Source organism: Aquarana catesbeiana, linkage group LG12 (assembly GCF_042186555.1).
Source record: "Aquarana catesbeiana isolate 2022-GZ linkage group LG12, ASM4218655v1, whole genome shotgun sequence".
Taxonomy (NCBI): Eukaryota; Metazoa; Chordata; class Amphibia; order Anura; family Ranidae; genus Aquarana; species Aquarana catesbeiana.
Genome location: NC_133335.1, coordinates 150,054,434 through 150,072,139, shown reverse-complemented (window position 1 = coordinate 150,072,139; position 17,706 = coordinate 150,054,434). Strand labels below are relative to the sequence as shown.

The 17,706-nt window shown below is 43.2% G+C and overlaps 1 protein-coding gene across 1 annotated transcript in view; it reads right to left on the bottom strand.

Annotated features, from left to right (window-relative positions):
• Nucleotides 1-13,934, bottom strand: part of STAT3 (signal transducer and activator of transcription 3) — a 176,836-nt gene extending 162,902 nt beyond the window's left edge. Inside the window, exon 1 of the mRNA XM_073608396.1 lies at nt 13,802-13,934. The gene's annotated coding sequence lies outside the window, so the exon portion shown is untranslated. The remainder of the gene's footprint in view (nt 1-13,801) is intronic.
• Nucleotides 13,935-17,706: the final 3,772 nt, after the last annotated feature.

Sequence of the window (17,706 nt, the reverse complement as noted above, 5' to 3'; positions counted from 1 at the left end):
TCACTTTTCAAAGGGTAGTAAGCAGTAATGCAAGTTTGAAAGAAATTCCATATACACACACAATATATATTTTTATTATACACACACATACATTATATATATATATATATATATATATATATATATATATATATATATATATATATATATATATATATATATATATATATATATACACACACACACACACACACACACACACAGTCAGGTCCATAAATATTGGGATATCGACACAATTCTAATCTTTTTGGCTCTATACACCACCACAATGGATTTGAAATGAAACAAACAAGATGTGCTTTAACTGCAGACCTTCAGCTTTAATTTGAGGGTATTTACATCCAAACGGTGTAGGAATTACAACAGTTTGTATATGTGCCTCCCACTTTTTAAAGTACCTAAAGTAATGGGACTGATTAATAATCATCCATCAAACTTTCACTTTTTAAATACTTGGTTGCAAATCCTTTGCAGTTAATTACAGCCTGAAGTCTGGAACGCATAGACATCACCAGACACTGGGTTTCATCCCTGGTGATGCTCTGCCAGGCCTCTACTGCAACTGTCTTCAGTTTCTGCTTGTTCTTGGGGCATTTTCCCTTCAGTTTTGTCTTCAGCAAGTGAAATGCATGCTCAATCGGATTCAGGTCAGGTGATTGACTTGGCCATTGCATAACATTCCAATTCTTTCCCTTAAAAAAACGCTCTGGTTGCTTTCGTAGTATGCTTCAGGTCATTGTCCATCCGAACTCCGAAGCGACGTCCAATGAGTTCTGAAGCATTTTGCTGAATATGAGCAGATAATATTGCCCGAAACAGTTCAGAATTCATCCTGCTGCTTTTGTCAGCAGTCACATCATCAATAAATACAAGAAAACCAGTCCCATTGGCAGCCATACATGCCCACGCCATGACACTACCAACACCATGCTTCACTGATGAGGTGGTATGCTTTGGATCATGAGCAGTTCCTTTCCTTCTCCATACTCTTCTCTTCTCATCACTCTGGTACAAGTTGATCTTGGTCTCATATGTCTGTCCATAGGATGTTGTTCCAGAACTGAGAAGGCTTTTTTAGATGTTGTTTGGCAAACTTTAATCTGGCCTTCCTGTTTGAGGGTCACCAATGGTTTACATCTTGTGGTGAACCCTCTGTATTCACTCTGGTGAAGTCTTCTCTTGATTGTTGACTTTGACACACATACACCTACCTCCTAGAGAGTGTTCTTGATCTGGCCAATTGTTGTGAAGGGTGTTTTCTTCACCAGGGAAAGAATTCTTCCGTCATCCACCAGTTGTTTTCCCATGGTCTTCTGGGTCTTTTGGTGTTAATGAGCTCCCCGGTGCGTTCTTTTTAAGGATGTTCCAAACAACTGATTTGGCCACACCTAATGTTTTTGCTATTTCTGATGGGTTTGTTTTGTTTTTTCAGCCTAATGATGGCTTGCTTCACTGATAGTGACAGCTCTTTGGATCTTATATTGAGAGTTGACAGCAACAGATTCCAAATGCAAATAGCACACTTGAAATGAACTCTGGACCTTTTATCTGTTCCTTGTAAATGGGATAATGAGGGAATAACACACATCTGGCCATGGAACAGCTGAGCAGCCAATTGTCCCATTACTTTTGGTCCCTTAAAAAGTGGGAGGCACATATACAAACTTGTAATTCCTACACCGTTCACCTGATTTGGATGTAAATATCGTCAAATAAAAGCTGAAAGTCTGCAGTTAAAGCACATCTTGTTTGTTTCATTTCAAATCCATTGTGGTGGTGTATGGAGCCAAAAAGATTAGAATTGTGCCAATATTTATGGACCTGACTAATTATACACACACAGGCCCCACTGTCTGTTCACTTTCAGGCAGTTCACATTAAAAGCACAGTCCAGAGACTACCCTAGGCCACTCCTATGTGTGAGTGCAAAGCACTGTGTTGGAGAGATTGCTCAGGCTAGTCTAGAAAGCACAGATGCCCACAGGGAATAGGACTATCAATACAGCATGTGTATAATAGGCTTGCTTATTGCCAAAGACAAGTCAGACTCCTTCATGTGTCTAAATTTACAAAGCTCTTTAAATTATGTTTTACAGGGCGTCACCCTTTTAGTGAACAGCATTAAGGCTGCTAGGTTTATAGACTGCTCTCTACTGTAGGAACAGCTGATCTGAAGAGACATACAAGTAAAAACAACAACTTTGTCGCCCTAAGGCACTCCCAGGTGTAAGCAGGGATTACTGATATAAGCAAGTCAACCTTTTAACCATACACAATAATTAAATATATGGTATGGATAGGAAGTGGGGGAAATGCTGAGGGGATGATGTTGCTAGTTTAGAACATTAAAATTATTTAAAAAAAAATGACATAAGGATTAATTGATGTAAAAAGTCCAAAAAAAAGAGTCCATGGGGGTTATTTACTAAAGGCAAATCCACTTTTCCGGTGTCCCAGGTTTGTCCAGAGCCCTCGTTTTCAGCAAAAAAAAGAAAAAAAAAAGTGTCAGATGGGTACGAATCTTCTCTTTCGACTTCCGCTGTTGTAATATAAAAAGTGTTAAGTCTCCAGACTGGACTCAATCTAGAGGAAGTAGAATCTGTTATAGATAGAACTATTGACGCATGGTCAGACCATGTTATAGAGTTTATAGCAACTGCTTCAGTTTGCATCAAAACTTGTTGATCCACCAAGAAGAGATCAATTCTAGTATACACCCGATGAGGTGAGGAGAAGAATGTAAAGTCTTTCTTGCCAGCGTGAAGACAACACCAGACATCAGATAGATTTTGCATATGGAGGGACGGTAAAAGGAGTTGGATGATGGCGGGTGGTTTTGGATGTAGAATCCATTGTGGGATCAGGGGTGGCATTAAAATCCCCGCACAGCACAAGTAGGCCTTTTTTGTGCAATTCAACCTTTTTCATCAGCTTGTTGAAGAATTGTACTTGGTGCTTGTTAGGGGAATAAACATTCACTAAAGTGTAGGTAATTGGCGGTAAACACATGGGGGAAGTTTCCATGAGAGCACTTCGGTGGTGCTTGTTTGTTGAAATGAGTTTGAGCACATAAAATGTCACTGTGATGCGAGTGCGCCTTCTTCCACAGGGACTTTCATTTCACAGGGTGATTAAGCCCTCTAGCGCTGATAGATATTATGTTAATTGGCATGAGCAAAAAGTGGGGTATCTGCTCGTAGAATAATAAAAGGTTACTTGTAGGGTGTTTGAGGCCCTTTTGGATGGTTTAGTCATGGTATTGTGTAATGGTCAAATTACCTTTACAAGAGGTTTGTTGCTGTACTTACAAATGAGGGTTGGATCAGGTCAATCTGTGTGCGAGTATCCCAAGTAAGTTCATCATGCAGCAGTTCAGCTCGTAGCCTGTCTGGAGCATGTGGAGTCTCTTGGTGTCGTCGACATCCAAAAAGTGAAACGAGAGAAGCATAGAAGTAACATAGAAGAGAACAAAAAAGATAGGAGCAAAAAAAGGGCAGCACTGTGCTGCAATATACAATTGGGGGATAAGTTCGATTGTGTAGATTTAGGTGTCATTTTCTAGGGACAAAAAGGTAGAAAGAGCCCATCCGGCCTCTATTTAAATATGAGATTTGGCATTCCTGGCGGTAACTTGTTTCCACTCCTGTTCCAGTCGGTGTGGGGTGCTGGTTGATATCTTTTCACCTTCAGCTTCTGGTAAAATGCCCCATTCTTTGAGGAGGGCAATGCCCTTCTCCGGTGATGTCACTATATAGGTATGATTGTCTCTTGTGATGGAAATTTTGGTCGGGTAGCCCCCAACGGTAAGCAATTTTATGGTTGCGCAGAATTTGTCACCGTATTCAAGCTTTTCCGTTTTTGTAATGTGTATTGCTATAGGTCAGTGAAATACTGTAATTGCTGGTATTGTGGGGGGATTTGCTCCTGTTTTCTCATTGTTGTCATAAAGTGCTCTTTAACATGAAAAAAAGTGCAGCCTAAGCAGCACACGTCTCTAGGCACTTGCTCGGATAGATGGGACGGCTTAGGTAAATGATGGATTCTGTCAATCGTGATATCCAAGTCCATAAGACTTGGTATGAGCGCTTTAAACATGGCAGTGGCATAGAGGCACAGGTCAGACTGTTGCAGCGATTCAGGGATCCCCCTGATTTTCAGGTTATTCCTTCTGGACCTGTCCTCCGCCAGTTTTGCTTTAAGCCAGTCAGTGTCAGCTTCCCTTTCGCCATGGGCATCGACTAAGTCATTTATGGTGGTAGCATATTCCTCCATCTTTGTCTCAATATGGTCCACTCTGCTCCCTATCTCTTGTATATCTCTGTTAAAACGGTGCATAAATGTGGCCATATCAGTTTACAGTGTGCTCCGTAGTAAAAGAAGCATATCTTTGAGTACTGTGTCTAATACAGGCTGGTTCTGCGTGGGGAAAGATTCAATGGATTCTGGCAAGTCTCTCGTGTCCTCCCCAGAGTCTGAGGTCAGGCTCAATCCACTGTCATCCAGCTTAGGTTTCGTTTTGGCCAGGCTGCGGGAGGATGGGTTAGGAGGACAGTATGATTTGTCACTAGTGGATTCATCATTAGGGGAGCGATTACCTTTCTTAGATGCTTTTTTCTTAGATGAGGGTTTCTGAGGTGGATAGGCCAAGGCGCCATCTTGCCCGTCTCCCTTGCCGTTCAGTGGATAAAAGTCCGTTAGGCGCTGGGGTCTACGGTTCATCTGCCGCTTCTCGGACATGGTCACGGGGTATCCAGGCTCTATCCGCCGTTGGATCGGGGTGAAAAGCCGTACGGATGGGTCGCTTAGTGCCGCTAATGTCCCTGTTGTTCCGGAGCTTCGGGCTCACACGTCCATTCGGCTCCCGCGCTAGGCCACACCCCCCACAGAATGTAATTTTAAGTGTCTTTTGTTGAAGTATATAAACTGTATCCATAAGAGTTAATTAAATAAAGATCTAAATGCTAGCCTGTTCAAACGTCAAAAAAGCCAGCAATTTTCATATGACTATATACACAGGTTAAGTACCCTGTTAACCAGAGCTAAAGAAGCCATTTACAAATGAGGAAAGAATGTACAGTATATTTGCAATCATGTTTAAAGACTTAAAACCTACAATAAGCATGTAAATAAACTGACAACCAACCTAACATACAAAACTGCCTGAACCAATATCTATGTTCAAGAGAAAGCACCATAAAGTGCTACCCCCCCATTTCCATTCGGCATCTCCAGAGCCCCAGTATGCAAATACAGGCTTCCTAAAATTGTAGCTTATGTGTTCCGTGACAGTGCTCTTTAGGTCACCTAGGAGTGCACACGTGGCAGAGATATCTTGTGTTGAGGACAAGGTCAAAGTCAATGGGGCTGACAATTATCAGATAACTAATTTGGCAGTTTCTCCTGCTTTATCCTAAAATCTGTATTCCCCAGAGAGAGGCTGACAGCTACACTGGGAGAAGAGATTTACTAAAGCTGGTGCGCACAGAATCTGGTGCACCTGTGCATAGTAACCAGTTTCTAACTTCAGCTTGTTCAATTAAGCCAGGGTTAGGCAACCTTGGCCCTCCAGCTGTGGTGAAACTACAAATCCCATCATGCCTCTGCCTCTATCTCTATGAGTCATGCCTGTGATTGTCAGGGTCTTGTAGTTGCAAAACAGCTAGACAGGGTCTCAAACTGGTGGCCCTCCAGCTGCTGTAAAACTACAAGTCCCATCATGCCTCTGCCTGAGGGAGTCATGCTTGTAACTGTCAGCCTTGCAATGCCTCATGGGACTTGTAGTTTCGCAACAGCTGGAGGGCCGCCAGTTTGAGATCCCTGAGCTAAAGGGCCAAGGTTGCCTACCCCCGAATTAGGCTTTAACAATAAAAGGCCACTTATACTAAAAACAGTGAGCAATAATACAAAACATAGCATATAACAGAGCTTGTCATTAGAAGTACATGTTCTTCCTCCTCACAAATGCATGTTGAGCTGCTGAATCCATCCTAATGCCCGTACACATGATCCAAAAATCATACGACAGATCGTCTGACTTTTTTCACTTGCTAGTTGCAAGTAGAAACTGAATAGGTTACGAAAATTCTTTTATGACAGAATAAAAATTTGGAAGTGATGTAATGTGTTGTAGTGTATTTGTATTGTATTTTCAGACGACAACTCTACTGATTAAACGAAAATCATACGATCTGGTACCATATGAGAAAAACGTTTGTGCTTGTCCAATCTGTATTTTTCATATGATTTTCGGATCGTGTGTATGGGCCATTACACACAAGTATCAACAGAACAGCTATTTGAATTTGTGATTTGAAAGTAATCAGTGTAATAAACACTAAATAATTAAAATTCAAGACAATATCATCAATTTTAACTGCAACACATTTTGTGAATGAACAACAAACTTGCACAGTAGCTGCAAGTGCCAATAGAACACACATAAAACAAAGCATCAAAGTCATAACACTGAATCAGATAGCCACATAAAAGTAAGCAAATTCTTGAAGAGCAAAACACACACCAAAGATTCCACTGTATGCATTTTCTTTCAGGCTAAACTGCACGAATAGCAAGTATAGGTGTAAAAACAACTTAGGCAATAACATTTGCATCTATGGCCTTTATACAGCTATTTTCATGAGCTAACAAACTGCCTGAACCATAAAAAGGTTTTCCTTAGCACCTTGTACTGAAACTAAGAAAAGCACTTTGGGCCATTTGTGACCACCAATGATATCAGAAATTACCGTTGCAGCAATTCTGGAGGACACAAGCTGTTTTCCACTAGGTATTCAAAACCATACTAAATACAAAATCTGAGCGAAAAAAAAAAAAAAAAAAAAAACCCATTTGCCCTTTTAGATTGTAAGCTCTAATGAGCAGATTTCTAGCTAAAAAAAAAAAAAACGTATTAGCTAAATAACTTTATTAGCCTGCACCCACTTGATTGGCAAGGTATATAGTACCTTCCTGGGCCAAATCAGGTTAATAGATGGGCCCAGGAGGTGAGAGAAGAAGATGGACTTTTTCTCCATTTTTGGGTGGAGGCATACAATCCCTGCTCTGCATCAGTGTACCTTGAGCTCACTGTATGCTTTCCTCGGCGGATGGATTCAGTTGTAATGCGGCGGAGGGAGGGACTGAAAGAAAGAATAATCCCGACGCTGGTCCACAGGCAAGCAATCCCCCTGCACACACACACAGTGACACATCACACAGGCTGAGGCTCAGTCCCCAGACTCCCCATTGTGTGCTCATGGTCATTATGATGATCAGAGCACAGTAGGTTTTCTATGGCTCTGTCAGTGTAACATGGTTGTTGGGTGCTGACTTTCCTGAATATGGCTGTATTGTGTGTTACAGACTATAACACAGCATAGCCATAAGAAAGTCAGCTCCACACAGCATGTTACACTGACAGAGCCATAGAGAACCTGCTGTGATGGGGGGGGGGAAAGACAGTAAAAACACAGCCAAGCTGCATTTTTACCACCCCCCAAATCACTCCCCTTTAAGAATTATTCACCCAAGCTTTGCAATCAGGTCCGCCTGTTAGTTTTTCCTGTGGACCAGTGGGTACAGTAGCTGCATATGATGGGCACAGTGGCAGCAATTGAATTTTTCAGTTTGTTTGCGCCCCCCCCTCCCCCCCTCCATAAATTTTGAGCACCAGCTGCCACTGAAGTGGACCCGATTGAAAGCTCCATGTAGGTCTACAGGAGTCCAGATATGAATTGACTTGTGTCCCTTCAGGTCAAAAAAAAAAAAAAAAGGAAAAGAACATCCTTATCTAATTTTCCAGACCTAAATGTGACAGATCAGCTGTAGCCTGATGTAAATGGACACAAGTCTGTGGCTCTCATTCAAATCCAGTTATGATTGGTGGGGTACTGTAAAGCTTCCTGGTGGTAAAGCTAAGGTGGGTTCAGACTACGGTCCGAACATGCCTAAGCTCATCCCCGCTAGTTGGCAAAAAAGTTCTAAAATAAGACATCTCTGCTGCTTTATAACAGTGTAAAAAGTTTAAAATAATAATGGTTATTAAAGCGGCGTTCCACCCAAAAGTGGAACTTCTGCTCATCTTATTCCCCCCCCCCTCCGGTGCCACAATTGGCACCTTTTGTGGGGGAGGGAGGGACAAGGTATCCTTTTCCACTTCCAGGAGTCCCTGCCGTGGAGCGGCTCTCTCCTCCTCCCCCGACCCAATAGAAGAGAGGAGCGGGGCCTCACGCATGCGCAGTAGGGTTCCCGGCGTGAAGCCGAAAGGCTACACTGTCGGGTTCCCGTACCCGCAATGGTGGAGTAGCACCCGACAGCTGGTGGAAACATCAGCTGCCGACATCGCTGGACTCCATGACAGGTAAGTGTCCATTTATTAAAAGCCAGCAGCTGCAGTATGTGTAGCTGCTGGCTTTTAATTCTTATTTTTTGGGGGGGAAACACCGCTTTAAGGCTCGGTTCACACATGGGCGGCACGACTTGCAGGTCGCCTCAGCGAGGCGACCTGCAAACGACTGCCGGGGCGACTTGCGAGACGACTTCTGCATAGAAGTCTATGCAAGTCGCCCCAAGTCGCCCCCAAAGTAATACAGGAACCTTTTTCTAAGTCGGAGCGACTTGCGTCGCTCCGATTAGAACGGTTCCATAGCACAGAACGGGAGGCGACTTGTCAGGCGACTAGGTCGCCTGACAAGTCGCCCCAGTGTGAACCGAGCCTAAAGGTTCACCTTTTGGAACATGTTACATGTTTTAGCTCCTGCCACCATTCCCTCAAATTTCATGACAGCATGGAGTCAGTGGTGGAGCCAGGGGTGGGGTTGTGGGTGGGGCCAAGGGGCCCTGTCAGGTACACTGTACGGGGGCCCATGATTTCTAACAGCAGCCCTGCACCCACAAGAAGAATGGCAGGCTGCATTTTCATGCTTCTGTTTAAAAACACATGCATTTTTAATGCTTTGTTTTCCACATGATGCAATCTATTTAAGCCACTTTTTCATGGGCTACTGTGCATTTTCTAATAGTTAAAGCAGAGTTCCACTGGCAGAAAAAAAAAAAAAAAAAGTCAGCAGCTACAAAACCTGTAGCTACTAACTTTTAATATTAGGACACTTACCTGTCCAGGAACCCATGATGTCGGCACCCCAGCCGATCTTCGGAACGACTCCTGGGTGCTGCCGCCACCATTCCTGCTAAGGGAACCTAGCAGTGAAGATTTTTGGCTTCATTCCTGGTTCTCTACTGCGCATGCGCAAGTCGCGCTGCGCGTGTTGATTGGTCCCTGCCGTCTTCTGTTATGATACAGGATTTATATAGCGCCAACAGTTCATGCAGCGCTTTGCAACATGAGGGCAGACAGTACTATTACAATACAAATCAATATAGGAGGGATCAGTCCGGACAGCGGAAGTTCACTTTCTGGGTGGAACTCTACTTTAGATGTCAGGATGTTTATAAACTGCGCAAACTATTGGCGCTATATAAATCCTGAACAACAACACAAAAACAAAGAAAAAAAAAAAAAAGGGAGCATCAGTTTTTCAATTCAGAACTAAGAATATGGCCCAAGGATAGGTTCAGACTGCTGCAATATGATTTTGACCTGACTTTGTTACATTATGTAGTGCTACTTGGATGCAACTGTGATAAGGTTTGTACATTCTTAGAGCCCAAAATCGCACTGGAATTGCACCAAAGTAGTACAGGAACCTTTTCCAAAATCGTTCCATGCCGATTGCCGAGTCACATTGATGTGAATGGACACCATTGAAAACAATGCGATTTCCCTTGTCATGTGATTCTGAGAGACTCAAGTTGCAGCTGCAATCGTACTAGTGTGAACCAGGCCTACACTTACCAGGCAGAAAAGGCCTGATCTCATCTGACAAATGGGAAGTAGATGAGAAAATCAAGAAAGAATACATTTATGTAGGCATTAGAATCTTTAGAACATGCCACTTAACTAAAATAAATAAAAAAAAAACTTTTCAAAATACATCTTCGCTATTGGCTACCTGGATCCAGGAGTTTGTCAGGCACTGTATCAGATGCGGTTATATTATCAAGGTCTATCATAGCACATGGCCATGGCTGACTGTATCAAATCAAAACAAGGAGCTGAATATTTGTAGAGATTGAGTCATAATGGTAATCTTTACAGCGGCCATACAAGTAACAGACCAAAAACCCATAATTAGTTCATTAACAAAAAGCCTTACAACTACTACAATGAAAAGCACTTTTCACTGTAGTAGTACAAAAGCAAGTAGCCTCCAGCCCTCAAAGACAATTTCTTCAAGATTTGATGATCATCTTTGAACAGCCTACTTGAATTATTTACTATCACTACATGAAAAGATTAAAAAAGGTAAAACAATGCTAGTTTGTCTAGTCAAGTAATAAAGCAAGACAACAATAAGGCATACGTACCAAAAGAAAACACTGCACAACATTTGTTTACATAACAATTCTGTTAATGTTTTATAGTTCACAAGGTTTAGTTATCAGATCCAATGTCTTTTTAAACTACCCCCTTTTTCCCTGTATAAAGAACACAACCCTATGCTACTACACAAAGATGCATTAAAGAAATTGGATCTCATACCCATTATCATCACCATCTCCCAGCTGACAAGAAGATCAATAGATGAATATTCCATATGCGACATTAAAAGGAGCCTAGCATGCATTACTGTTGTCCTGCTTTTATCATACATGTCCATGTAATCCGGTCCCTTTACCATCTCCTGCATTACACTAAACAATTGTTACAAACACAGCAACATGAACGACAACGTAAAGATGGAAATAGTTTGCATGCAATGCTTCATATGGATTGAAATCATAACGGCATGAATTGTAGGTTTCTACAACCCTGAATATGATAAACAATTACTTTATTTAAATAAAATATTGTTCTCACCTTCTTCCCCCATCTCAGTGCTGCTGATCTCCCCCTGCCCTTTTCAAACACTTTGTCTTCACGCACACTTCAGAACTGCTTGTACATTGTTATTTTAGACCAGCATGACAACAGTCAATCAACCATGCCTGTGCATACATGCCACCATAGCTGCTTGTCTACTTCATTAGGGGGGCATGTGACAGGGTGACAACTTCATCAGGGGGGGCATATGACAACACAGAATTACAACTGAGAGACAGTTGTCACCCCATAACAGAAAGGGCCTAAACAAGACCTTTCAAGGATCACCAGATTATTACCGAAAGTGGTTGTAAACCCTCCTGCGTCACTTTTACCTATAGGTAAGGCTTATTCCAGGCTTACCCATAGGTAGTGGAAATATCTCCTAAACGTGCGCCGTTATTTACCTTGTAGTGCACCGATGATGTCATCGGCGCATGAGCTGTGAAGAAGCTATCCTCCGTGCCGTTTATTCACTCGTATGTGCCGTGACTGGCGGCTCCTGCGCCAATGCGTGGGAGTGACGTCACGCGGCTCCGGCCAGTCACAGAACCGGAGTCCCCGGCCCGGGAAGGAAGAGGGCAAAAGATGGATGCTTCCACCAGTGGGGACAGAGCGGGCTTCGATTGCAGCATGTGCCACATAATGGGCTATTATGCAATGCATACTAGCTCATTATGCTTTTACTTTTCAGGGAACGACAGAGGAAAAAAAACCCATCAGGGTTTACTATCTCTTTAAGTGGTTGTATACCCACTTGGTAAAAATTTTCAGGCAACCCCCCATCTTCCATAATGCTATGTGCCCAGTGTATGTGCTTTATTTTTAAAAAAATGCTGTTCTAATACTAATTTCCTAGTGCCACTTGACGTTCACGTGACCAACTGCCATTCCCTCTCCCGATCTAACAGCTACAGCGGGAAGAGCTGAGAATCCCCCACTGGCGTCAGTCAGGAGGAGGAGAGCGCTGCTCTGAAATAGTACAGAACGGTATTTTTTTTAATAAAAGCACATACAGAGGGCACATAGCATTATGGAAGACGGGATTGCCTGAAATTTACACTTATTTCTGCAGGAGGAGGGGTGGGCACTGACACGAGCTGACAGGCAGGGAGGGGGAAGAGGACAGAGGAGAGCTGCGGGTGATATAAGCACGTAAACTGACCACAATGTCAGGGCTCAGCAGGCATGGTAAATCGTGGTCAGTTTACAGAAGGGATGGCAGAACCAGGCAGGTATTTTATATGATACAGGGGTCCAAATGACACAGCACAAGCACTGTGCTGGTATTCATACTTTAAAAAGGAACAGGATTTTTATTTTTATTTTTTTTTTAAGGGTAACAAACACTTTAAAGGAATGCTGCAATATTTATAAAGATTGAACCCCTCTTGAAATCACAGTAACATAATAACCTCATATGTAGGATTTTAGTCATTGGGTTTAGATTAACTTTAACTGTGTCCACATTAATCAGAACAGGGGTAGGCAATCTTCACAATCTAGCATTGGTGGAACTACCAATCACATCATGCCTTCACCTCTGGAAGCCATGCCTGTGGCTTTAAGCAATCCTGCAATGCTTTGTGGGACTTGTAGTTCCACAACAGCTGGAGTGCCGAAGCTGCCTAGAATACATGCAAGACCTGGGCTACACTTTGAGGGGAATTTACCAAAATTCCGCAGCATCAACTTCTACCTTTCATTTTCAAAAGACACCTGAACAAACTGAAGCTAAAGGCTGATTGGTTGCCATTGTATAGCTGTTCTAGTTTTAATAAGATTCCCCCTATAGTTTCTGCCGAACAATTTCAGCACATTCCACGTTGCCAATTTAAAGCGGTATTACACCCAAAACATCATGTATTGCAGCTCCCTAATTATTAGATGAGGTGGCTGCATTTGTTTTTTTATTTGCCCTCCATTTGTTACCTGATCTGGCCAGTATCAGACACACCTCCTTTGTTTATTAGTGTGTCCCAACTCTGGATGAAGGAGCACATCTAGACAGCAGCATTGTCAGTCAAGGGGGAGGGGAGCGTTAGACAGACTAGCAGATTTAAATACACTAAAAAAAACAAAGCCAAACTCCAGCTCACACATAAGCAGTTACAGCACTCCCCCCCCCCCCTTTAGGATAAAAGTTTCACATAAATAAAAGCCGATCATTGTAAGCACCCCTGCCAGTGGTAAATGGTTTGTCTCATCTCTGTAACTGACACATCTGGAAGATAGCTTGTTCTTTTAATAAACAACAGACTGACAGATCACCAAGTGAAAATAAAGGAAAGAAAACCTAAAAATGAAATGTGGCCATCACATCTAAGAATTGGTAAGAAATGTATGCTTTTAGGTTTAACACAGCTATAAATGATCCAATAGTCAGCCTTCATCATCATACACATGAGTTATAAACATAGTGTCAGCACACATCACACTGCACCATTGTAGCCATCTTCTCATATCCCATCCAATCACTGAGCCACAGACACCTGAAATCATCTAACACCCCCACCAAGAAATATGATCCCACAACACATATCCCCTCCAGGTTACTACAGACTCTATCATGTGTCCTCACAAGGCATGCTGGGAGTTGTAGTTCTCCTCCTTACTGGGCCATAGTTACCCAAACTGGCCTGAACAATCCAGACTCCCCCTGCTAAGTTCTCGCCCTGCTCCCCCAATGGATTTCCGCACTTCCCATTTCAGACAGTAGGACCTTGCTGGCCCTGACTGGCACTTTTAGTTCCTCAACAGCTGGATTGGGTGGTGCCCACATGTCTGCCCCATAGAAAAGCACGTGTTAGTGGAGGTCGGCCTCCCCCCCACCACCACTCCCTCCTCGGGGACCCATTAGAAGAAGGGAAGAAGTCTCACCGCTCTCCTCCTCTGAGAACTTCTCTCTCAGCTCCTCACTCTGACGCAGCTTCTACAGTCTATGGCAGCAACGCCGGAAACCGCTCGACCCACCTCACTCCACTCCCCGCCCACAAGTTGCCAATCTCTGTCTGGCCTGCCCCACCCACTCCTGACAAGAAACGTCCAGCTCTGTACTCTCCTCAGTGGGCGTTACCCTATCGCCTGTCCCACTCCAACTCGTCACGCCTAAACCAATCAAATCTCTTCTTGAACCTGATTTCGTTGAGTATTATTCATGAGTAGGGCGTGCTCTCCGCCTCCTTTACGCTTTTGAGGACCAAGATCCCGCCCGCTAGTTTTGTATTCATGGGATAGTTGGGGGCGCCGCCCACTTGTTGGTCTCAGGGACGTTCCTTGGGCTCAGGCTGTTCCGCTCAGTGAGTACCCCTCCCCCCCGTCTGACGTTACAAGTACACCGGGGGGCGGAGGGGGAGGCGCTTCTCGATGGAACAGCCTGCTGGAAGTCAGGAGGATTCCTGGCAGTGTGACGTCAGTGTGAACGGCAATGACGCCAGAAAGGAGAACGCGATGGCTTCCTAGTTTGTTTTGTACGGATTAGAGGAAACAGAAACATGAGGGCTGCTGTTGCTGGCTTCTTCTTGCCTAACTGTAACAACCTTTATGGTTTCAATACCCAGAACAGTTATACAGAGAAGGATGGGAGAGTTTTCCTTACTAAAGGCAAAACTTTATTTTTAATTTGGATAAAGTAAGAGAGGTTTATAACCCCGTCACATTTTTTTTGCCCTCTGTGTTCCATTGAGGAGATTTCCCGTCACTTCCTGTCCCTGTGAGAGGAAATTCCTCCAAAGTGAGGGAAACCTGGGGTGTCACCAGAACTAGTGTCCCCATTAGAAGGTTTCCCTTCTATTCCTGTTTTGAGGTCACCCCAAGATTTGCAATTTTTTTTCACAGAGAATGGTAAACAGATGAACGTGAATCTCCCTAAGTGCCAGTTCACACAGGGGCGACTCGTCAGGCATCCCGTTCTGTACTACGGAACCGTTCTAATAGGAGCGACGCATGTCGCTCCGAATTAGAAAAAGGTTCCTGTAGTATTTTTGGGGCGACTTCAGGCGACTTGCATTGACTTCTATACAGAAGTCGTTTTGCAAGTCGCCACTGAAGTCGTGTGCAGGTCACCTCGGTGAGGCGACCTGCAAGTCATGCCACCCCTGTGTGAACCGGCACTAACGAGGGAGGGCACGGGCCGCAATAAAAACGCAACAGCTGTTCTAATTCATCTACTCTATCCAAAACTTAAAAAGTTTTGCCTTTAGTGACACTTTAACCGCTTCAGCCCCGGAAGATTTTACCCCCTTTCTGACCAGAGCACTTTTTGTGATTCAGCACTGCGTCAATTTAACTGACAATTGCGCGGTCGTGCGACGTTGTACCCAAACAAAATTGATGTCCTTTTTTTCCCACAAATAGAGCTTTCTTTTGGTGGTATTTGATCACCTCTGCGGTTTTTATTTTTTGCGCTGTAAACAAAAAAAGAGCGACTATTTTTTTAAAAAAAACAATATTTTTTACTTTTTGCTATAATAAATATCCCCCAAAAATATATAAAAAAACAATTTTTTCCTCAGTGTAGGCCGATATACATTCTTCTACAAATTTTTGGTAAAAAAAATCACAATAAGCGTATATTGATTGGTTTGCGCAAAAGCTAGGCAGAACGGGGAAATGCCTTGTTTACATAGGCACTTCCCAGTTCTGCCGCTCCGTGACACGCGGGCACGGTCACGCTGTAGGTGGCATGTGCGCGCCTGCTAGCCCCAGCTCTTAAAGGGGACGTACAGGTACGCCTATTTGCCCACCGCTGCCATTGTGCCAACGTACATCAGCGTGCGGCGGTCAGCAAGTGGTTAACCACTTGCTTACTGGGCACTTAAACCCCCTTCCTGCCCAGACCAATTTTCAGCTTTCAGCTCTCACACTGTAAATGACAGTTGCGCGGTCATGCTACACTGTACCCAAATTACATTTTTATGTTTTTTTCACACAAATAGAGCTTTCTTTTGGTGGTATTTGATCACCTCTGGGGTTTTTATTTTTTGCTAAACAAGCAAAAAAAGACCAAAAAAATTCATAGTTTGTTATAAAATTTTTCAAACAGGTAATTTTTCTCCTTCATTGATGTGCGCCGATGAGGCTGCACTGATAATAGGCGGCACCGATGGACACTAATCAGAAGGCACTGATAGGTAGCACTGATGATGAGGCACTGATTGGCAGCACTGGTGGGCACTGATAAGTGGCACTGGTGGGCACTACTTAGCAGTATTAATGGGCACTGCTAGGTGGCACTGATGGACACTGATGAGGTGGCAGTGGCTCTCCGCATGCAGGACCATTGTGCAGTTTACACAAGCCGGCAATCGGCAATTTTGTTGCAATTTTTTTTTGTCACATGGTATTTATGCAGCAGTTTTTCAAACATGATTTTTTTGGAAAAAATACACTTTAATTAATTTTATTGCACATGAACACAATATAATATTCAATGTTTTCGTAAGATATAAAAGAGGATGTTATGCCAAGTAAATAGATACCTAACATATCACGCTTTAAAATTGCATACACATTTGTGGAATGGCGCCAAGTGGGGTATTTAAAATTCTCCATAGGCGACGCTTTAAATGCCTTTACAGGTTATCAGTTTAGCATTACACAGGAGGTCTGGCACTTGAAATATTGCTCTCGCTCTGGCGTTCATGGCGATACCTCTGAAGTGTGGTGCGATCCCTGTTTACATTTGTGTGTAGGACTTACATATGCATTCGCATTTGCACGTAAGCACGTAAGGGGACATTTTTTGAGTTATTATTTATTTTATCTAAATCTTTTTTTTTTTTTTTTTTTTTTTTTTTAACCTGTCTCTTAAATTTTTTTTGTATTAACTTTATTACTATCACAAGGGATTAATAACATCCCTTGTGACAGCATGGGCCGTGACTGGTCCTCTTTATGGAGAGATACAGGTTCTATTAGACCCCAAATCTCTCCTCTGGCCTCCAATGCAGTCGATCAGACACAGGTCAGTCTGATCGGCTGCTTTCCTGGCCTCTAACGGCCAGGTAAACAAAGAGTCGGAACAGGAAGGGACTACATTCCTGTCACTTTTGGTTTCCGGAGTCACAGAGGGGGGCGGGACAAGGTCACTTCCTATCTCTGTGTAGTGCAGCCATCGCCGATGGTCACATTGCTTCCGGGTCCAATCAGGAAAGGCAGTGGGAAAGAGGGGTGACCCCCTCCCGGCGCCCGCAGAAGTGACAACCGCTCAAATCACTTTTGCTTTACAGGGAATCCTTTGCGGCAAATTTTGACACCGGGATGATGCCTGTAGCTGCACGCATCATCCTGGTATAACCACTTCAACCCAAGGACGTCTACGGATGTCATACGGTCAGGAAGTGGTTAAACTTTTCTTGAGCTGCGTACTTGTAGTATAGCTGAGGGAATTTTTTTTATTAGGTTTTGACAGAATGGAGAGGGATTAGAACCTCTCTTATGTTTTTAATGTTGTGTCCCTGTGAGGGAGATTCACCCTCTCTATTTGCGCTATTTATTGTTCTTATCAAGCATGAATAAAAATGCCAAATTATGGGTTGTCACCAGAACAGGAATAAACTAGGACACTAGTTCTGGTGACAACCAGATATTCCCTCACTGTAGAGGAATTTCCTCTCACTTCCTGTTTTGGCTATGGGACAGGAAGTGGAGAAAAACCTCCCCAACAGAACACAGACGGCAAAAAAAAACCTCACAAGGGTTTAACCCTCCATTACGCTAAACAAAATAAAAAAAAAAAATAGCCCTAAAAACTTTGTTTTTGCATATTTATTTTTTATCTCCAC